This window comes from Grammomys surdaster, unplaced genomic scaffold (genome assembly GCF_004785775.1).
Source record: "Grammomys surdaster isolate TR1022 unplaced genomic scaffold, NIH_TR_1.0 174, whole genome shotgun sequence".
Classification (NCBI taxonomy): Eukaryota; Metazoa; Chordata; class Mammalia; order Rodentia; family Muridae; genus Grammomys; species Grammomys surdaster.
In genome coordinates, this window is record NW_021604622.1 from 22977246 (window position 1) to 23001878 (window position 24633).

Consider the following 24633-nt stretch of genomic DNA (forward strand, 5'->3'; position numbering starts at 1 on the left):
GGGACCCAAGGTATCTTGAAAGCACTTAAATTATTGCTTTCTTCTACTTGACATTTGATTAAGTACATCTGAAATGCAAGTTTGTATTTGTTAAGAATCATACCATAATATATGGTATATTTGATTACTTCATTTATTGTAAAATAAAGCAATATTCAGGAAGCAACATCTGTTATTTAAAAACTAATATAGTACATTTTTCTTCGTAAATCGCATAACAGAGATGGTGGGTCAACTAAATAAAAATGCCATTAACAAAAATCTTGGAAGAATATAGAAAAAAGATAATAATCTAAGTTGGAAGATGGCCAGTCAATAAAGTGTTCGTAACACACACTTGAAGCTTTCAGATGGGATACCCATCATTTATGTAAAAGCACCTGGCACAATAGCATGAGGCCATACATAAAATCCCAAGAAGAGGTAGAGACAGGCATATCCTTGCACTCCCTTGCCTGCCAGCCTGGATAAACTGGCAGGTTTGGATTCAATACCAGACCACACCTCTCAAAAAATAATGTTAAGAGGAAGCCTAGGGTGAAACTGTATCTACTGGAAGTAGCCGGATTACTACAACAATGAACTCTCAACAACTGCATTTACCTACACAAAATCAAGCCAGTCAACAGTACAATTTGGAGTGGAGAAAGGCTCATGAGTGACCTCCTACCCATAACTAATTAATTACTGGATATTGTTGGCTGCTAAGGAAGGAAGAGTCCATTTTGTTCAAGAGTGTGGCCCTTGGTGGGTCAACTACCTTCAGGGGATAACCTCACATCCATGTACATATGAACAGCACAGGTTGGACTATGAGATTAAAAAAAAAAAACAGAAACAAGATTGCAATTCAATGAATCCAGAAAGAGTTTTGGGGAAGAATGTGGTATAAAAGTGATCAAAATGCACTGTATACATTTTAGAATTGATAAAAATATTATAGTTTAAAAACAAGTTGGACTCTTCATGTACACAAGAGACCAATACATACACATATATACCATATCCAAGAAATTGCAATGAATGATTTCAATCATGGTCTGAAAGAATCAGTTTTAATAGTGAACTTGACACAACATAGAATCACCTGAAAGCAAGTTTTCATGAGGCGTTGCCTTGATTAGGTTGGACCAAGGGCATGCCTAGAGGTGGGTTTTAGCTGATTGTGTTAATCAGGTGAGGCAAACCCAGTCTAAAATGGAGCAGCATAATTTCTTGAGCTTGGGTCCAGGTATGTTTAAAAGAAAGTGAGCAGAATAAGGATGCACACATTCACTCTGTCTGCTATTGACTATGGATATGACAATTCACATCAAGCTCTTGCCCCCTTAATTTTTCTACTTTGATGATTGTAACACGGAATGATGAACTAAAATAAGTACCTCTCCCCTTTCCCAGGGTCTTTTATCACAGAAACAGAAATAAAACTAAGATATTTTATAATTAATGAAACATTGACAGCATGTTACAGTGGTTCTCAACCTGGGGGTCATGACCTTTTCAGGTCTTCGAGCACCCTTGCATGGGGGTTATCTAAGACCATCAGAAAGCACAGATATTTTTGCACTAAGATACATGAAAGTAGCAAAATTACATTTCTGAAGCAGCAACAAAAATAATTTTATGGTTGGGGTCACTACAACATGTGGAATGGAATTATTATGAAAGTTGCATTAGGACAGTTGAGGACCGCTGTGCTAAGTGATCAAGCATTACAGGTGTCAAGATACAAGGCAGAACTTTCTATTTTTGAAGTGAATTCAGGGGCCTGAACTCCTTGGGTAAGACAGGAGTAGAAAGGAATTTTAACTACAGAGCAGGAAAATGAAGCAAAATATTATCAACTAAACTTTGTACAGCATAAGTGATTACTGCCTTCTAGACTGATGCCCAAAATCACACACTCATGTGAGGATTATGTCAGCCTCATGTGGGTGATGAGGACTGTATGATAAAGGTACTTCAAGACTTCCTGCTGGGTCTTTCCCAGAAGTAAAGTTTGTGCTGGCCAGGTTTTTGTCAACTTGTCACAGGCTAGTATCATCAGAGAGAAGAGGGCCTCGGTTGAGAGGATTCCTCTATAAGATCCAGCTACATGCAAGCCTGTAGTGTTTTCTTAATCATCCAATGGGAAACGCCAAACTCGTTGTGGGTGGCGCCATCCAGGACTAGTTCTCTTGAATCTATAATAAGGAAAACTGAGCAAACTTGGAGAGGAAGCCAGTAAGCACCATCCTTTCCTGGCCATGCATTAGCTCCTGCCTCTATTTGATTCCTGTCTTGACTTCCTTCAGTAATATTGACGTACATGCTTAAACCAAATAAACTCTTCCCTCCCCAACTTGTTTTTGGTCATTGTATTTGATCACAGCAATGGTTACCTGATCCATGACAGCATTCACCCTCTGATGCACCAATTAGATGATCTTACTATCTGCTGTTAAACCTGAAAATTAATGCATGAAGTCATGTGTGTGGCTTTGGGGAGACAAACATTGACTCACTTGTAGAAATCAGTTGCCTGCCCAAGTAAGAAAAGCTTCTCATTCCATCCATTTACCTATGAATTTCTCGAATTCATTGTTTTTAATAGCTGAAAAATACTCCATTGTGTAAATGTACCATATTTTTGCATCCATTCCTCTATTGAAAAACATCTGGGTTGTTTCCAGCTTCTGGCTATTATAAATAAGGCTGCTATGAACATAGTGGAGGATGTGTCCTTGTTATATGTTGGAGCATCTTCTGGGTATATGTTCAGGAGTGGTATAGCTGGGTCCTCAGGTAATGCTATGTCCAATTTTCTGAGGAACCGCCAGACTGATTTCCAAAGTGGTTGCATCATATTGCAGTCCCACCAACAATGGAAGAGTGTTCCTCTTTCTCCACATCCTTGCCAGCATCTACTATCACCTGAGTTTTTGATCTTAGCCATTCTGACTGGTGTGAAGTGGAATCTCAGGATTGTTTTGATTTGCATTTCCCTGATGACTAAGGGTGCTGAATATTTCTTTAGGAAAATATCATCCTGAATGAGGTAACCCAATCACAGAAGAACACACATGGTATTCACTCACTGATAATTGGATATTAGCCCAGAAGCTCGAAATACCCAAGATTCAACTCACAGACCACATGAAGTTCATGAAGAAGGAAGACCAAGTGTGGGTGCTTCAGTCCTTCTTAGAAGCAGTACCAAAATACTCAAGGGAGAAAATATGGAGACAAAATGAGGGACAGAAACTGAAGGAGGGGCGGTCTGAAGACCATTCCACCTGGGTATCCATCCCATGTGCAGTCACCAAAGGCAGACACTGATGTGGGTGTCAGGAAGTGCATGCTGACAGGAGCCTGAAATAGCTGTCTCCTTAGAGGTCTACCAGAGTCTTACATATTCAGAAGCAGATGTTCACAGCTAACCATTGAACTGATCATGGTGTTCCCAATGGAGGAGTTAGAGAGAAGGAGCTGAAGGAGCTGAAAGGGTTTGCAGCCCCATGAGGAGAGCAACAATTCCAACCAACCAGAGCTCCCAGGGTCTAAACCACCAGCCTGGGAGCATGTAGGGAGGGACCCATGGCTCCAGCTCTATATGTAGGGAAGGATGGCCTTTTGGGGCATAGGTGGGAGAGAAGGTCCTTGGTCCCATGAAGGCTGTATGCCCCAGTGTGGGGGAATTCGAGGGTGTGGAAGTGGGAGCTTGGGGTGGGGGAAGCACATCCTCATAGAAGCAGGAGGAAAGGGGATGGGATAGGGGGTTACTGGGGGGGAATGGGGTAAGGGGATAACATCTGAAAAGTAAATAAAATATCCAATTAAAAAACTTAGTTTAAAAAAAAGAAAAGCATCTCATAAATTTTGAACCTAAATTGACTATATTGAAGAATCAAAAACTAGTCTGAGATTAAATTCCATCTTCCTTGGGCCATTCTGTGTTTCTCTGAAAAATTTCTGAGCCTGGATAGTTCATGAGAAAATGTACTTATGTGGCTCACATAGATAGTTCCCGTCAATGTCTGCTCAACTTATGGGGAGCCTGGATGGCATCGGAGCTCAGAGCAGAGGGCAAAGTGGCAAGGAGATTTTTGCAATAAAGGGCAAACACCATGGTAACCCAGCTTTACCAGCACCTGTTTTGCAACCTAATCAAACCCCAGGAGATCCAATTAACTCCCAGGGGATTTAATCCAATCTCTCAGAAAGGACAATTGTTTAATGGAACAGCCTAAGTATTCTTAAAGATTGTATCACATCTCAACACTGCTATGTTTGAAATAAAATTTTAATATGAATTTTATTGGATAGCATCTACATCCAAAGCATAATCACAAAATAGAGAAAACACAATAATAGTTATCATTAGTTACTAGTGATGATTGCAAAGATAATAATCATGAATTATTTCTTACATTGTGTAATTAATTATCTCAAATTAATATGTATATATTCCATATAGATATATGATACAAATAAGCAGAAATAATTATATGCAAAAATATGCATCTATGCCACTATATGTTAGCATATTTTATACTGTAAAGATAATATGCATTCTGAGTATTCAACAATATATTACAATCAACATAATATAGTAAATGTATTACAGATAATTATCAGTGCTGGAATTGGAGATGGAATTGGAGAAAGACTGATAGAAAGGAACATATGTGGTCATTTCTGTGGTTGTGCTGTGGCTTACTATCCATGTTGGTGCACACAGGCCCACAATCAACCTGCTCTGTCTCTGTGGCATGCTGTGTCCAGTGCATATGCTCAATTGACAAAAATAATGGTTTATTTTACCTAGGAAAGTGGCATGGTCTTCTTAGAAGCTCCATGTTAATAAGTAGTAAGGTATTTCATAGTGTAATGAGACCATTTTTACTTGACTATGCACTGGTTATTGTGACTTCAAAATGAAAATTTTTCCTTGGGGGAAGAAGTCTGTGAACTATCTTTAAATAAAGGAGAAAATGTACTTTTGTAATGATTTTTAATTGTAACAAAGCTGGTAAGGTTTTTACTCATTTTCAATGAATTAATTGTTCCATTTTTAGTCTTACCAAAAGTCACAAAGATAAAAATAATATTTAAGGCATGAGAACTTGAAATAAATGAATATTTTATTCACAGAATTGGCTCTATGGTGTTTGGAGTTAGTTTGTGGATTCAAAAGGTTTTCAAAGGAATTTTTATCATCCATTGCATGATCAAAGCCAATATGTCAATTATCACTATGAACAGAAGCAGTGGCCCAGGGGAGACAGAATGAGATTGTAGAGAATGTAGGGTAAGTTCCTTCTGGCATAACAGAAGATTATTCTTGTGTGTTTCTTATCCTACTGTAAGAAATCACATATGGTTCTTATTGCAAGTTTGCCTATACAGAAAAAAAAAAACTTTAGAGTGAACTTCATGATAAGTAATTTCTGAGGCTTGTAAGGCGGATCAATGAAAATGTCAGATTCTAATGGAAATTAAGTGTAAAAGGAGTGAGTAATTACATTTATTTTATAAAATGTCAAGCAACAAACTAAACTTTATTTTTTAATTATATGCAATTTGGTATTAAAAGCTTAAGAATTTGGATAAGCTGGAAATAGATTCCTCAAAACATACTATATACGAAGAACACATTATGAAGCACTAGAAAATCCTTTTCCCCATTAATTTATTTATTCACTTATCACTTTATATAGAAGCTTCCCCTCCTCCCAGTCCTACCCTCAGAAACCCCAGTACCTCTTCTCCTAAGTGAAGGGGAAGCCCTCCATTGTTATCAACCCACTCTGGCATCTCAAGAAGCAGCAAGACTATGAGCATCCTCTCCCAGACAAGGCAGCCCAACTAGGGAAAGAGGATCCAAAGGCAGGTAAGAGTCAGAGACAGTCCCAGCTCCAGTTACTATGCAACCCTCATGTGGACCAAGCACATATCTGTTACAAATGTGTAGGGGGCCTATGTTCAGACCATGCATCTTCTTTGGTTGGTGATTTGGTCTCTGTGAGCCCCCATGAGCCCAGGTTAGTTGACTCTATAGATATTCTTGTGATGTCCTTACCCCCATTCTTTTACAAGACTCCCTGAGCTCTGCCTAATGTTTGCATCTGGGACAATTAGCTACTGGATGAAGTCTCTCAGAGGAAAGTTATGCTAGATTCCTGTCTGCAAGCATAACAGAGTGTCAGGAGTTGTCTCTCTCCCATAGGATGGGTCTCAAGTTGGGCCAGTCATTGGTTGGCCATTCCCTCAATCTCTGCTCTGTCTTTATCCCTGAGCATATTGTAGGCAGACCAAATTTTGAGTAGGTTTTGTGGATGGGTTGATGGCCCCTTCCTCCACAGGAAGTCCCACATGGCTACAGGAGGTGGCCACTTCAGTCTCCATATCCCCAGCTACTAGGAATCTCAGCTAGGGTCACCCTCATACACTTCTAGGAGCCTCCCCTATCCCAGGTCTCAGACCCATCCTTAAATGTCCCCACACAATGATTTTTGTTCTCTCTCCAAGCTCTCTTCTGCTCCCTACACACGCCTATTCCCCATCCGTTTCATGCCCCTCTCATCTAGTTCCTTCCCTCCTTCTACCTTCTATGTCTATTTAATTTCACCTTCTGAGTGAAATTTGAACATCCTCCCTTGGGCCCTCCTTGCTAATTAGTGTCTTTGAGGTCTGTAGATTTTCGAATGGTTATCCTATACTTTATGGCTAGTTAGGAAATCTTAATCAACAAATAATGACTACAGAAAGTAAAACTAGTGCTGTGGCTGACCATGTTCCAGAAATTTCTTTTGAAAGGAGAGGGGTGGAATGTGCTAGAAAGCATTCTTATTAATGCTACTATCACCAAAGTCCCAATAAGAACCACATAATCCCACTATTGTAGATTGCAAATGTACAGTTAAAAAAAAAGTAAGTAAAGATATCAGTGTCTACATTTTATAAGAAGGAAGACATGAAAGTTGTCACTAAAATTTCCTTGTTTGGTGATTCAGCTCCACATGAATTTCATCTATATAATTATTACTTTCTGTACTCCCTAAAGAAATCTATCCTCAAGGTGAACTCTACCCATTCCAAGTTAATCTGGAGAATGGTAGTGTAAGATTTTTTGAATTTTTAACAATAGGTAACAGCTGAGTTATAAGGTGTTAAATGGCTGAAATTATAATTCCATAAGACCTACTGGGGTTCCTGGTAATTCTCCAGTGAGTTCATGACACATGTTACTTCAGCAACATTAGTGCTGAAGAATAGATACCCTGTTCCCATCCTCCTCATCTCTTTCTGCTTCTTTTTAAGAATTTCCAGTATTAAATATTACTTCTTTGTCTTCTACTTATTGAGATGTTACATGCTATATTTCCTTGATGCTTGCTCTCCATGTTTTAAAATGCAAGTACCTTTAAATTTTATTTTACAATGGAAACTGGAAAGATGGTTCCAGTCAAGAGTACTGGCTTCTCTTACAGATGACCTAAGTTTGGTTTCCAGCATCCACATAGTGGCTCACACCCATTTGTAGTCCAGTTCTGGGGAATTTGATACCCTTTCCTGTCCACTACAGTCACCCCGTAGGCACATGTTACATACACACACACACACACACACACACACACACACACACACTATATATATATATGTATATGTATATGTATATGTATATGTATATGTATATGTATATGTATATGTATATGTATAGTCTATATATATGCAGGCAAAACATTCATACACATAAAACAAATACTTGATACATCTTGACACAGGGTATGTGTTGGAAATATCTGCTCTACATCATTCTGATGATCTATGTGCATTTCCAAGTATAAAAATCTCCAAGATCCATATCAGCATTTCCAGATCTGAGTGCCTCAGGGTTACACATGACATAATCTCTTCATAGTAACATATTCATTTCCAAATTATTTCTTAAACTGAGAAAGTGTGTTGCTCATATCTTTATATATTTGAAGTCTAATAATTACATTTCAATAAATGTGAACTTGTTTTAATGACTTCATGAGCTTTCCCCTTCACTTCTGTGAATTTACTTTTTCCTGAAGTCATTTTTGCTTTTCCCAGAACTTCCTTGAATATCTGAATATACTTAAATGACATGACATATCAGATGATTTCATAATCTGGAATCCTTACATGGCTAATAAGGTAGCCTGGAGGACTGATTCATACCATGGTCATCTCACTGTAATCTTAGTTTCAGTTTGAAGGGTTTGTTTTGAACTTTGTTAGTGAGAAAACATCTCTCATTCTGGTGTCTATATTTGCATCCAGGAGTATCTGTGACCATTGTTCCTTTAAACTATTCTAAGTGGTGATTTTTGATCCACTGGGGAGGTCAGTTGTGGTTTAATCAAAGAAGAAACAAAAGGAAAAATTAGATTCAGTTACTTTTCTAATTCCTCTCTCACCTTTATCCATGTTTCTCTCCTGTCTAATGTTAAGGTGTGAAACTAGGGGGATAAAGTGCAGGGAGGGGGGAAGAGAAGCCACAAAGTAGCAAAAATGGGCTACAAGCTTCAGTAGTTACTCAGGCCCTGGAGACTGAAGACGTTGCAGATTGACGCTGAGGTTTGGCACCAAGTGGCAGGGTCTGAGTTCCAGTATAAAGGCTAGGAGACCATTGGTGAAGAAAAAAAACTCAACATATTGGAGATACCAGGACAATTGAATAACCACTAAAAACAGAAGCAGGTGTGGATCAGAGCAGATTGTGCCTAGGAGAGAGGCTGCATATGCTGTGACAATAGAAACACAGAATACAACTGTCCAAGCTCTTTAAAGCCAAGAAAATTATGAGTTAGCGCCAAACATGAAGCACTGAATTGTTTATGTTTTGGGGAGTTTAGTTTTGCTTTGATTTGGTTGTGATTTTTCTTGGTTCTTCCCTTTTGAAATAAAATATTTAATTTTTAAAATTTTTTTATGAAGCTCACAGTGAAGAGACTTTGGATATTTTTAAATTGAACTTGGACTTTTAAGTTGTTGAAATATTTTTCTTCTTTTACTGAAAAAAGGACTATTTTTCACACAATATATCCTGATTACTTTCCCCACCTTTATTCTTATTAATTCCTCCTCACCTCAATTCCACTCTAGGTCTTCTGCATGTCTGTCTCTCATGAGAAAAAGAACAGGCTTCCCAGAGATAACAACCAAACATACAAAATATAACAAGATGAAGCAAAACAGTCATAACAAAATCAGAGATAGCAAACCAACATAGGGAAAAGGGTCCCAAGAGCAGGCACAAGAGTCAAAGGCTCACTCATTCACATAATCATGAATTCCATAAAACACTGAGCTAATAGTTATAACGGAAACACATAGGACCTGGTAAAGGCCCATATAGACCCTGTGCCTGCTGTGTCAGTCTCAGAGTTCACAAGCACTTTGCTTAATTGATATAGAGGGCCTTGTTCTCCTGGGATCCTCCATCACCTCTGGCTCTCAGACTCTTTTTGCTTCCTCTACCAGTTCTTTTTCTGAGCCACTGAAGATAGGGGTTTGATGGAGAGCTCCAATTTAGGCTTTCCCCACATGTGTGGCTGTGGGTCTCTACATCTATTCCCATCTGCTGATGGAGGAAGCCTCTTTGATTTTAACTGGATAAGTCACTCATCTATGAGTAGAGCAGACAATCATCAGGAATCATTTCATTGATTTCTTTCGATCAATTGTTTTTGGATTTATCCTAGGTCTCCGGGTTGCCTAGCCTCTGGTTCTTCATTATCCAAGTAGTGTTTGGTGTGAGTTCCTTCTCATGGAGCCGGCCTTAAGTACATCAGATATTGTTTGGCTGCTCCCACAAGTTTTGTGCCACCGTTGCCCTAGCATACGTTTGCAGGCAGAGTAAATTGTAAGTCAAAAGTTTTGTGGCTGGATTGGTGTCTACGTTTCTCTTTCTGTGGCCTGAAGAGTACCTTCCTACACCAAGGAGACTAGAACATGAAAGTGAAGCCTCCGTGCAGGCATCACCTCAACTTCGTCATGTTCAATGAGTTGTATGGGTATTGTCCTTGGCAACAAAGCCCCACTGTCAGTTTGCAGAGATCAACCCTTTGTCCTAGCAATAGCCTGGGCTGTTTGGGAATTTCAATGTGGAAACAACCTAGATGTCCCTCAACAGAAAACTGTAAAAGAAAATGTAGTACATTTACACAAGGGTGTAGTACATTTACTCTGCTATTAAAATAATGACATCATAAAAGAGCAGACAAATGGATGGAAAGGCTGGAATTGGAGGGGCATTTGGAGAGTGACATGGAAATCTAATGTAGTGGAAAGTTCCTGGACTCTATGAAGGTGATTTTAATGAGTGTTCTTACTAAAGGGGATAGAGAGTATCAAATAGCCATCTCTTGTCACCAAATGAGGCTTCCAGTGTCAGAACTTGGTTGCAGTTAGTCATCAGATTTTTTAAAAATGGGCATAAAAAAAGATGATCTGTGTTTTAGACTGTGGTGCTAATTATTTTTACGATAAAGATTTTTCTTTTTATTACTTATTACTCCTCCCCCTTATCTCCAAGAGGAAGTCCTCTGTGTCTGGGGTCCCCACTCCCTGGAGCCTCAAATCTCTTGAGGCTATGATGCTAATATCAGTGTGACAACTTGAGACCAATTAAGAAATAAAAGGTTATGGTTTAATAGTGATGTGTTGTATGTCAAGTTGACAAAGAGTCAGTTGTTCTTATTAATTTTTTGTGAGTCACAAGGTAGGGCTATTGGAGAAAAGGTAAACATAGTATCAAAAGTGTTCCCAGCACATTGGCCTTCTGGCAAATCTGTAGGGCATTTTCTTGATTAATCACTGATATTGGAGAGCCCACCACACTGTGATTCATGCTATCTCTGGTTAGATGGTCGTGAGATGTATAAAATAGTTTAATATGAGCCTGGGGGATAATCATGCAGTATTCCTATATGCCTTTTCTTAAGTTCCTGCTTCCATGTTCCTTTATTGAATTCCTTTAATGATTTACTTCAGTATTGATCTTATGTATGATCTTATTGTTGTAAAGTGAAATAAACTCTTTTGTCCCCAGTTGCTTTTAACCATGGTGCTTTATAACAGCAATAGAAATCTAAGATAGTCTGATGAGTTATTCAGCCGAAAAAACGATAGAGCTATTTTATGAATGAAAAGTACAAATAGTGTGTTTTACTTATTATATTTGGTTTTATTTTCTTCAAAAACATGCTTTATGATGCTAATAAGCCAAATGCTATGTTTACATTATAAACATGCAAAAAATGTTATTCATAGACATATATAAGAGATGGATGTGTGTCTTGTCATAAGTATCTAAGCAGAGATGATTTTGACTAACAAAGTTCAGAATGTTTAGGCTATTACTTACCTCTTAATAATGAATATATAAGTTGATTTATGCTTCAGTTAAGTTTTTTCAATACACTTCATGAAATACACAAAATTTGTACTTCTGTCACAGTAGTGATCACGGGACTTTGTATACTGCCTTGCTTGTTCTTTGACTATCCTTGTTTATTGTCTTGCTTGTTCCTTGACTATTTGTGTTTATTGTCTTGCTTGTTCCTTGACTATTTGCGTCTATTGTATGGCTAGTTCCTCAACCTAGAACTGACCTTAATACTTGCATGAAATTAAAATGGTATAAAAGGAAAAAGGAGGAGGAGGGATGGGATAGGGGGTTTATGGTGGGGGATGGGAAAAGGGGATAACATCTGAAATGTAAATAAATAAAATATCAAAAAATTTGTACTTCAAAATGAGGCATTGGTAAACAATAAATATGTAAATGAGATGCATAGCCTCATTGTTTTATTTAATTTTTTTTGACATGGAATAATTGAATGCTAACCCATATGAAGAGTTTTACCTGACTGCCAAAGGAGTGAAGGTAATATCTCATGATGCAATGACTCAATTTCCTTTAAAGCCCTGGCTCTCAAGCTTTGGAATGAACGTGATTCATAGCTGAGAAATCAGGATAATGCAATCACGAGTCCCTGCAGTGCCATTCCTGACCTTTAAAGCCAAAGCACATTTGCAGAATGGAAACCAGAGCAGGCTGTCTGTTTGCAAGCACTGGCCTAGAAATGCTCGTTGTTCACTGAGACAATATTTCAGAGTCTAATGGAACAGGTGCCCTTTGTAATCAAAGGTCAGGTTAGACTCTGGGAAAGAGAACACTGGAAGAGAGTCACCTTCAGAGTACTAATCCTAACCACTAAAGAACACAAAGGATTTTCACAATAATTTAGAAAGGATTTTCTAGTATCAGAAGCTTAAGAAAGGTATAATGTCTTACGTTTCAATTATAAGGGAAGAATGGTACCCACATGTACATGAATTTGCTACTGTGGGGTTATATAGGTGATCTTATGAATGTTTGTCAAACTGGGGCACTACATTTCCAAACCACATGGATACACAATTGGAAAGTTAGAAACTGAGGTTTTCTTTCCATGTCATTCCTGCCTCCCTCTCCACATCTCAAGATATTCTCCTGTCTTTCTCCTCATCACTCCTGCTGACCAACAGCATTAGCATGGCACAATGTGCATTTTGAAATTATATCCAAATGCTTGCTCCAGTTATTTACCTACCAGAATCTAACCTAGATTCTAAGGTTTATAGTTAAAATTCCTATATTATGAGAGAATGCCTCACAGAACACAGATTAGACTATTTGTATCAAAATGTCAACCTTTCCTGTTTTGGTATATCAAAACACCAGGTATGGAAGTAGAAAATATATGATTTCACCTTTAGTTGGCTGTAATCTTCTAGAATTTGTCAAGTAGGTGTAGGGTCAAGATAAATTATTTGTCTGTTGCTTGCAGCTAACTAAATGCATTTGTTGCTCAGTTCAAGAGGGGATTGGTATTAATCTGAAACTTAGACAATTTAATTGTGAAATCATTCACAAACAGCTATGTTACATATCTTTCTTGTAAGAAGATTTGCCTAATGCTTTGGGGTAAAGTGACATATAAATGACATAGATAAGCAAAATTAGTATATCAAATTATTAATGGGAGTCCACTTGAAGAGAAAATTTCAGGAAAAGATTATTTCAATCACAAACCAAGAGGTGACATTTCATGTTAATATTTTAACCTTGATATGGCTAAATTTCTCATTTATTTTCAAAAATATGATATTGCTATGTAGTTCAGATTTGCCTGAAACTTGACTGTGTAGCCCAGGCTGCTAGATACCTTGCCTCACACTCACAAGTGCTTGTGCCATAAGTGTGTGACATGGTGGTTAGCTTTTCCTTTCTGGTACAAAGATGGAACTAAACTCATGTAATAGCAAATTATTGAGCAGTTTACTAAATATAAGATGGGTAAGAGGTCTAGGAATATCACGAAGATGTTGCTGTTAATGATGATGATGATGATGATAATGGCTGTAGCTGCAATAATAATAAAAAGGAAAGTCATTATACGTAGCATCATAATCTAGCGTAAGGTATAGTCTAATTCTAGACTTAGCTTAAATCACAGACTGATGGCAATGACAGTATCAAAGAACATATCAGCTTTTAACTCATGGTACACTCAAAACTGCCGCCTACAGACAGTTTTCCATCTTTTCAGTCCTGAGCATTATTCATGAATGCATTTAAAACTGGGAACAATTTGTCACTTCCATCCATGTGACATCACATCTCTTCTAAAAAACACTTGAGTTTTTTTGGGAACATTTCAATTTTCCAATTCTAAGCACAAGGTATTCAACTTGTGTTACTTTTTTTTTTTTTAAGAAAAAGCAATAGAAAATGAGACATTTCATGCTTTGGTTGAGCTCCATGTGAAAATAGAAAAGGCTCATGATAGAGAACCCCAGTCATGTTAGAAAATATTTTCTTGTTGATGCCTCTAGGAATCTGTTGACTCACAAAATACTCTGATCTCGAACTTACGTGTTTTCTCTGAATTTGTCAATTCTTATCAGTCCAAATTATAGACCAATAAAGATCATATAATCTCCACTGACTTTCTCTCTTCTTCTCAGTCTCTTGACACTGGTTTCACTACCTTTTTCTTGCCAACATAGATATAACATGTTCCCTGTGCCCTGCATTGTAGGACCTGCACTTCCCCTTCTACATGGATGGAAACCTGCTCATCTCCTAAAGATTAAATCTTCAATCTGTATGAAAGATTCTCCAACCCACAGAAGGAGTTTGGTGTTCCCTCATCCGTGATTTCTTTCCATAGTGAATCTTTTACAGATCCCAATGGATCTTCCCTGATAACTAGCCTCAGCTAGAAGCAGATGGTACTTCACCTTTATTTCTGCAAAGTCTATCATTTTGCAGTTTCTCAAATTAAACACGATAACAATATATGAAAGGAAAAAGTATAAATACTTAATATGTTTTCTAATGTTCAACTGCCAATAAGAACAAATCATAAAATAATGAAGCAGCAGGCATGGGACCTCCTTAAGTCTCCATTAAGTCTTTTGTTTATATATAACTCTTCGTTTAGTGTTTTTATGGGGCTCCTCACCATGAGAACAAGTGGGTCTGCTATTGGACTTTTATTCCTCTTGAGTTGCCAGATCCATCTTCGATATGATAGTTTTTAATTCATCTTACTATATTTTATCTTTTCTGTTTGTCATCTCTTTCTTTTCTAATGAAAGACAGAAATGGAATGGATCTGGATGGGAGGGGAAGTGGAGAGGGCTTTGGAGGAAAAGAGGTAAAGGAAACTATAACCATAATATATTGTATGAGAAAGGAATCTGTTTTCAATAAAAGTGGAAAGTAGATAAAACAGAATATAAAACAATGTTATTTTCTACAAAAGCAATGGCTACTGTCTTTCAAATAATCCCTTCTCGATATATGAAATATTTATAATTGATTTTTTAAAACTCACATATGAGTTTGATTGAAGGAAAGGAGGATTGCTGTCCTCCCATCAACCCTGCATCATCTTAGTTTTTGCTATAGCCTTGCATATATCCCCTCTGATTGCTGGACTAACTTTGATTGTCCATGGCCCTTAGCTTGCTAGCTTCTCCTTCTTCTTGGACCCTTAGTGATAAGAAGCCCAGGCCATCTTCTAGTGCAGGTGGGACTATGTGAAGCTGAGCTAAATTGAGTCATTTCAACTGATCTTTCTGCTTTAGCAGAATCAGTAAGAGGATTAAATTAACATAGACATGATACAAATATTATTTTACTGTCTAATGTTACTAAATTTGAGTAAGTTATCATTCTAATGAAGCTAACGGACATAAACATATGCAGACATTTTAAAATAAGTATGAGAACATTTCCTTGCCTCATAGACTAGAAATGTGGTTGTTACTTAAAAGTATAAATACTAGATACATATGAGTAAGTCCAAAAATCAATAAAAATCAGGTTGAAAATCAATAAGCAATAAGTTAAAAGGCAAAGGTGAAATAACTGAATACTGTTTTTACTATTTTAATGAGAATGTTTTGTTATATTATTTTACTAAAAAAGGCTAGCACTATCCAAGTCATAATTTTTTATTGCTCTCTTGGATTTGCATGAAATATTAACTACATTAGTAAGAATTTGAATAAGAGCATAAACCTTTGCTGTGCATACTTTATTTTATAATGACATCATCTAAGTCAGTGGCTCTCAAACTTCCTAATGAGATACAAATTTATTCCTTCGTTACGGTGACCCCAACCATAAAATTATACCAATGTACTTCATAGCTGTAATTTTTCTATAGTTATGAATTGTAATGTAAATTCTGATGTGCAGGATGTCTAATAAGTAACCTCTCTGAAAGGGTTACTTCACCGTTCCAAAGGAGTCGCAACCAACAGGTTAAAAAACATTAGTCAATATTTTAAAACTTTCTATCCAATCTTTTTAACTTTCTATAAGTCCCACTCCTCCCTCCCTCCCCTTGTATCTCCTCCACACCTTTACAACACCCTCAAACAGATAAAAAAGTCTTGCGGAAATTGTAGTGTGTCACAGAGTGTACCACAGTATACCCTTTTGTTAATACATCTTTGCTTGTAAATATTCATTGCAATGACTCATCAATCTGATACAAGGCCTCTGGATTCAGCTACTGTCCATACTGGAACCTCACTGGGCCTCCTCAGACACGCTCTTGTGGCCCAGTGTCATGGCGATCCTGTAGTATTGATTCTTTAGGATTGGCCTCTTCATGTACTCTTGCAGTTAATCGATGGAGTAGATGTTGGAGAGTCCCAATTCAAAGTGCTGGATCTTAGCCTGAGAGGAATCTGAGCTAGCCAGCCCTCCAGCTCCCCCATTCTCATGGCCGTGGTGCCAGCTCACCTAATCACCATGACCAGAGCCAGTTCTATCCTGATGCCAAAGCAGGGTGTAGGACCCGTTCTCCTAAGCGTTCCACCCAGTAAGGGACAGAGCCAGTTCTCCTACTCTCAGGACCATGGGATTATTTCTCCCACCTGCCATATAGGTGGAGAAGTCTGAGAAAGGAGGGGATGCCATCTTTCTTCATCTGTGCCACCACACAGCAGACAAAGGGCAGGGCCAGTTTTCGCATGTACATGCACTTGGAGCTAACTCAACTACAACCTCTATACCCAGGGCCAACTCTCCTATGATGTCTAGGTGAGGTGCAGGGCCCATTCTCCTGAGTCCTGCATTAGGCGAGGGGCAGGTCCCGCCCTCCTCCTCTGATGACCTTGGGGCCAGATTGCCTGTAGGTGGCAAGGGGCAGAGGAAACATCTCTCTACTGCCTATTTCATGGGAACCTTCACTCTTATTGCTCAGAGCCACCTCAGCGCTCTCTCTCTCTCTCTCTCTCTCTCTCCCCCCTCTCCGCCCGCCGCCTCGCCCGGGCCCGCGGGCGGCGGGGGGCCGCGGGGCCCCTCTCCCCCCTCCCGCTCTCCCCCTCTCCCCCTTTCCCCCCCTCTTCCCCTCTCCTCTCCCTCTCCCTCTCTCTCTCCCTCTCCCTCTCTCTCTCTCCCTGCCCCCAGCCCAGGTAAGGGGTGGGGCCAGTTCTGCAAGGCCCTCAGTTATCAACTGGTTCCTGGGAGGCAGGCCGGAACAGGTTAGCTTCTTGTCTAGTGGTCGTCTTGGGCTTGCTCCTTGCCTAGGCAACCCACGAGGCCCCATGAGAGGGTCTTATATCTTATGCTCACCCCTTCCTGGGACTTGCAATCCCCAGTGAGGTTCCTCTAGTCTCCAGCTCGCTCGCCACTCTGGCAGCCCATCTGGTCTTGTGTGGCACCAGACTAGTGGTTGTTTCAGGCCAGCTCTCTGTCCAGGCCCTCCGGTGCAGATGAATATAAAGGATGCAGCAACGGCCACAAGAACCTCAGGAGCAGTTCTTGGGTGAGTTTCTCTCAATGTCAGAGTTATCAAAAGTTGAGCTCAACAACACTATGTTAGGTGAACCAATATATGCATGTCTTTAGCAAAGAATAGAGAGGCAGAGCAAACCAAAGCAACCTCAATGCTTTGTCTTCCACAGTCTTTGGGGTCAATTCATAGTCCTTCACTACAGATCCTTTTATGCATTTGCTATATCCAAATATCCTTTCACCTTTTCTGCTTCAGGAAAACAGTCTTTCACGTGTTTGCTTTAGCAAGACAACCTTTCACCTGTGTGCCCCAGCAAAACATCATTTGGCATAACTAACTTACCAAAAGGTGCCAGACTGGTAGTCCGCTCAGGCTTGTGTTTTTCAGAGAGTGTTAGGCTACTAACTAGTCCGATGTTCATAGGTCAGAACTCTGAGGAGAGACATAGACTTTTTCTTACCTGCCACCTACGAACACACATGTGTCACAGCAGGCATACCTACAACACCTCTAGGTCAGGACAAATATTATTATAAAGGCCTATGTAGAATATGGACTCGCCAATGTACAGGAATTTTAATCTATCCAGATGATTGTTCTGTGAAGTGATCACAAACAAAGACATCCTAGGTCTGTGGGATCCTGCTGGAATGCAGACATACTTTAAGTCCTAACAGTGAAGGAGAGAATATATATATAACATAGTCCAACACATTTCCACCCGGGCCAGGATTCTCAGCCTGCAAAGAAATCGCACTTACCTTGCACCATATGCTATTTCCAATATTAATCCCTCAAGTTCCAGGCATGAGACATTTACTTTCTAAAATGAATCATGATGTATAATTAATTATTCTCCCTTTAGACAGAAGATAAAGATTCAGGGATTTTACAAAGATTTTCTTCATGCATCATAAATTTTGTTTCATATGAGGATGTTCTGTGATGATATGAATACATCTGGCCAATGATGTCTTGAAATGAAAAAAAAATGATAACTTATTTTACATTACAGAACACACTACTATTTCTTTCTTGGTTTTTGTCTAAATACTAAGAATTGAAGATGAAAGTAACAATTAAAAACAAGTAATGGGTATCTAAATACACAGTAAATCTTTACAATTTTGTATCAAAAATAATTATATTTCAAATTGTTTATCTTATTTGCTCTGTAATGTGTTTGTTCTGTTCAGTATAAGAAGGTTATATATCTTATATTTGCATAATCCTTGAAAGACAATAAAGCATTTTTAATTTTTCATTCAGAGTCTATAAAACTCAGAAAGGATGTTTATTTGAAGTACCTTTTATCTGTACTATACAAGACTAACAATGATTTGATATCTTTATAAAGCAAACAATAGCAGACTCGAATAATGCTATCGTAGCTATTATGCTCAGAGGGAGTAATTTTGTGGATGGAGTGTATCTAGAGCTCCATAGCAGAGAGGAGTGGGAGAAAGAATTGATAAGACCAGGAGAGGTCAATGGCTCCCTTCCCATCACTTCCTCTCCTTATCTTTAACTTGTTATTTGTCATATCAACTTTTCTTTTTCTTCTGCTCCTCTCTTTCAACACCCCAAATAGGATGCAGAGATTGAGTCTGTATGCGATTCAGGAAGCACATAAGACCTAACATGATAGACCATCCCAGAAAGCACCCTTAAGACAAGTAGCTAAAGCCATCGATAAACATTTTTAACAATAAATCTTCCCAGAATGTAAGACATTTATGCTATCTCCTTAATTGGTAGGAAAAGTCACACTGTGAGAAAGAGTCTTCTCCCCATGTAGATCCACAGATTCTTTCTAAAACATACTTCATTTGTAGTTTTAAATCATCTTATAAAATCATGTTTACATAAGTGTGTGTGTGAGCGTGCGTGCGTGCGTGTGTGTGTGTGTGTGTGTGTGTGTGAAAAGTGTTCTCAAAGGCTCTACTCAAACCATCATCAGAGAAGATGTGAGTACAAGTTAATACTATGCATTATCAATAAGCATCATGGACCTTTTCATAGGTCAACAGTCTGAGCAGAAGACACAGAGGAGACTCAGCAAAGAAGCAAGACAATCTTTCATGTAACAGAGCAAAAGTCACCAGTCAGGAAACGTTGCTGGGCACAAAACAAGGACATAGTGTAATGGTAAGTTCAATATTCATCTGGTTTCAATTTATGTAATTCAGCTTTTAGCTTGGGGTTCTTGCTATTTGCATGCCTTAGGACAGAAGAGACTTCCAGTCTTCAGGCCTGTTGAATGAAGAAAGCTTAAGGACCTAGCATGTAAGAGACACAAGCCTGACAGCCATCCTTCCTTCACCCACCTCTCTATAAAAATGGAAAGTTGCATAAGATCATCTCTAAGCTGTCTTCCAGTCCTGGAAATCTCGGCTTCTTTTCTATGTTTCAATCATTCTTTTTTCATACTATCTTTTTAGAGGTCAGTACTTCTTAAGGTCATCCCAGCCACACAGTTCTGAAAATAGGGGCTCGTTGAAACCGCAGAATTAATCTAGCCATAAAAATAGACAGAGGTCAACGTAGTACTGAGCCTAAAAGGAAAAGGCAAGGAAGGCTGTGATGAGAAAATTACACCTGCCCTCACCTCGCTATTTCCTTTGGCTTTGGTTTTTATCGGATGCTATATTTCTGGAGGAACCATTCATATTTGCTGCAGGTAAATGCCTGCGTTCAGAATTTATTGAGACAGGAAGCAGAAGGTCAAGGTATGGGCCAAGGGTAACTAAAGCAGAGAAACACAGCATTTGCGAGTGATGGAGACAAATGCCAGCCGTGGGCTCAGCACGCACTGTGGGTGCAGAGGAAAGAAACACCTGCAGAAAAATAATGACATGGAGAGAAAAGTTCTCAGTACCCCAGCTTTTAAAGTGGACCCTGCTTGCTTGAAACATTTTTGAATAAATTGAGTCCTTAAATTTATAAGGTACTGTACATGGCAACTTATAAACATTTAATTAACTAATTTTAAAGGGAAAAAAATCATCGTTTTCTGTGATACAAAAACATTATCTGAACAGGAAATAAGAGGATAGCCCATCTCTCCAGGGACATGTTTTCTTCTCCCTAATAATAATTCATCATTGATAATTCATCATCATAACTTCCACTGGAATTCTTTCTCACATCCTTGTAAAAGTAGACAAAAATAAAAATGTACATACAAACCAAGCATTCCTTTATAAAGCCTCTTTTATCGTAGAGGTACACAACACAGACCAGGGAATTTGAATGTTTTCTTTCTATGTAAGCATTGGAAGATATAGATGACATGTTCTTCTATTTAATCTGTAATAGAATATAAAATTATTTCTCCTGGTTTGTAAAGATTTCAAAGCACGTGGAAATAAGATACAGCTTTGATCTGAAAGCCAAGTTGAGTTTTGCATATGAGTTCATAATTCCAGTGTGGTGGTCTCAAAGATACTGGTGTTTAACTTGGACATTAACCTGCTCAAGGAATGCAATTTATAATGCCTTGTGAATTTGGAGCCACCATCACAGGAAAACACAAGCATCATTTTCTTTAAAGGTTTTCTTTTGAAACAGTTGCAGATTGGTATGCAATTACAAGAAACAGCACAAAGAGCAGGCAAGCCATTTGTCCTAGTTTTCTCTAGTGTCTATGTGATAAATATGACAATTTAGATATCCTTGGTGCAATGTTTGGGACTTCTATAAACTTTAATTTTCTGTGTTCCTGTGTTTCATAAAATTTTTTGCAACCTACTTTTAATAAGAATTCTACTTCTGCTCTAGCCCACCACCCAGCAGAGGTAGTGGAAGGGAAAAATTATATTAGGATATGGGGGAAGTGGATCTGTTCAGTAATAGTTCTTTGAGGGTGAACTTCATCTTCTTGGGCAGAAATTTATTTCTGTAGCAAACACCAAATACAACTCAGCAGCTGCATACCAGTCACCTAGGCAGGAAGACTCTGGCATGAACCAGCAGCTACAGTCCAGTCCTTTCATCAAGCAGACACCAGACAGCTGTAGTTCAATCCTGAAGAAACTACCAGCCTCACGAACTGGCCAAGTTGAGGCTGCAGAAACAGCAAGCTGCATCGGGAACCTCAAGAGGAACTCTTGTGCAGATTTTTCTCAATATAGGCATTATCACAATACTCAATGCTATGTAAGGCAAACTAATAAGTGCATGTCTTTAGTGAAGAATGGCAAGGTGGAGCAAACAATACCAAAGCTCAGTGCCACCTCCCACTCTCTATAGGGTCATAGTTATACTCCTTCATCAAGAATTCATTCACGTGTTTGCTATATCCAAACGTCCTTTCACCTGTGTCTATGTCAGGAAAACAGTCTTTCATGTGTTTGCTTTATCAAGACATCCTTTCACCCTTGTGCCCCAGCAAAACATTATTTGGCATAGTAACTTTCCGAAAAAACTAGAAGTTTCCACTTCACATTTTTTTTATAAATTATCAAGAGTATCATGTATAAATAAAATGCATTTTACCAAACCCATTCCTACGTCCACCGTGCTAGCTTCTTAAACCTACCCACCACTTCCTCCGGTCTTCGTGTACTCTTCTTTAAACCTACTGAGTTCACTTGTGTTACCAGTAAACATATGGTGGTAGGTCTATCCAGTGAACACAGATAACTTATCATGGACTGCATCCAGAGAAAATCCATTTTTGTTGAAAATCATTTTCTTGAGATGACAAGGTCACTGCACACATGAACTCACACAGTTGCTGTGACTGCATGCATTAGGTATGCATAAGATCAAGTAACTCAGAGTTCTTCCAGGGGTGGAAGATGGGTTCATGAAGTGTTATCCCTTCCTGAGGAGCTACTGGCAACTGATGACTGTTTCCCTCCTATACCTTCTGCATTTTCATCTTCCCATTTTCCTACTATCATTAACTAAAATTACTCCTGCAACGTATTAGTAAATTAAGTAAAGGAGGGAAAGCGGATGTTTTAAGTTTATATTTATGACATGAGTAGGTATTAATATTCACCAACCTGGAGACAAAGGATGGTTCTAATGTAAGCAGCATTTGACATTATATTGTCCCTGATAAGATATATGACTTTCATAGACACAAAACACAATATCAAAGCAAAGGTAGAAGATATTAATAAAGGTTGAAAACCTATAAAAAGATAAATAAGACATTAAAACAATAAGGAAAATGATATTGAATATCTATAAAAAGATATTGAAATATCACAGCTTAAAATAGTGATGTAGAAATTATTAATATGGTGCAGGAATAATTTCAGTTATTAATAGTAGGAAAATGGGAAGATGAAAATGCAGAAGGTACTGAAACTAGTACAATATTGAGTCTTCCTATTGTCACCACAAAGGACAGCTGAGCAAGTCCTGATGGAGCCCCAGGAGTAGTTACAGAAAATATATTGCACTATTCCAGCAATACAGCAAGAAGAAAAGCATTGTCCTCTGGTTTCAGTACCTCTGCTCAGTGAGTTTAGTCACTAATGGTCCAAGGGGCATATTTCTCACTCCTTCACATATGGTCAGAGTAAACAGCAGCCAGTTGCTCTAGAAAGCCTAGAATGCAGCAGAAAAAGATTCTCAGGATCAAGAGCTGTGGTCATCAAGGCATAAGCCACAAAGCTATCAAATTAGTTTTGTGAAATTAAGTCACATAACAGAGACTGAGTAGACAAAGTAGAATTGATATGACACACAGCACATTTCTTATGACCTGAGCTTTGCAAGTGAGACAAGTAAACTACTTCAGAGAATTAGAAAACTTCCTTAGATAGGGTATCCAGCAAAATTCTGTTTCTCACACTCAGTAATTTAGGGCCTCTATGATAATGACTTTTCACTGCTCCAAGTATTTGAAGACAGTTCAGAATTCTGGACTTGATATCTATGATTCTCCAGAGAAATGGAACAAAAGAGATGGAGACAAACAGATGAAAAGGAGAAACGTCTAAAACAGATGTATATATACATAAGTATATAAGTAGATATGTATATAGAGTAATGGAATGACCTGACTGATGATAGATAGATAGATAGATAGATAGATAGATAGATAGATAGATAGATGATAGATAGATGATAGATAGATAGATAGATAGATAGATGATAGATAGATAGATAGATAGATAGATAGATAGATAGATAGGTGATAGATAGATAGATGATAGATAGATAGATGTTACATAGATAGATAGGTGATAGATAGATAAATAGATAGATAGATAGATAGATAGATAGATAGATAGATAGATAGATGATAGATAGATACATAGATAGATAGGTGATAGATGATAGATAGATAGATAGATAGATAGATAGATGATAGATAGATACATAGATAGATAGGTGATAGATGATAGATAGATAGATAGATAGATAGATGATAGATAGATAGATGATAGATAGATAGGTGATAGGTGATAGATAGATAGATGATAGATAGATAGATGTTAGATAGATAGATGATAGATAGATAGATGATAGATAGATATGTGATAGATAGATGATAGATAGATCGATAGATAGATAGATAGATAGATAGATGATAGATAAACAGATGATAGATGGATGATAGATAGATAGATCGATAGATAGATAGATGATAGATAGATAGATAGATAGATAGATAGATAGATAGATAGATGATAGATGATAGATAGATATGTGATAGATAGGTGATAGATAGGTGATATATAGATGATAGATAGGTAGATAGATAGATGGCAGTATATAGATACATAGGTTGAGAGATGGTAGATTGCATAGATGGTAGATAGTAAATAGATAGATGATAGAAAGATCATAGATAGATGATACATACATATATACATACATACATATGTGCATGCATACATAGATACATAGATTCATTCCCATGATTATGGAAGTTGTTAGCTCTAAATTCTAAAGATGCAACTTTGGAATCCAAGAGTCTTAGGCTAGAGAACAAACTCTCATCTGAGGAAAACTCAGCCTTTTGTTTCCTTCATGACTTTTATTAAATGAAACTCAGCAACATTTCAGGTAGATATCTGCTTTACTCCATCCGTCAACCGAAACAACAGTCACATTCAAAACATCCTCATAGAGACAGCTGGAATAGCTTCAGATAAAATATCTGTGAGCCCCACAGATGCAGATGGGTTGACATAAAATTCATCATCAAGCTTATAAATTTTACTTCTGGAAGAGATTATATAAAAGAAAGAAATGAACATTGTAACCAGGATTACATTTTGGTGGTAAGCATTCAAATTCTGAGTCAAGAGGACTGCCAGGAATTCAAGACCAGGATTGCATAGGT

General features: G+C 38.1%; 1 non-coding gene across 1 annotated transcript; it reads right to left on the reverse strand.

The window, feature by feature from the left end:
• Positions 1-17710: 17710 nt before the first annotated feature.
• Positions 17711-17841, reverse strand: LOC114621445. Its single transcript, XR_003711427.1, has one exon. It is a non-coding gene; the product is annotated as a small nucleolar RNA SNORA17 (small nucleolar RNA).
• Between the last annotated feature and the right edge of the window lie 6792 nt (positions 17842-24633).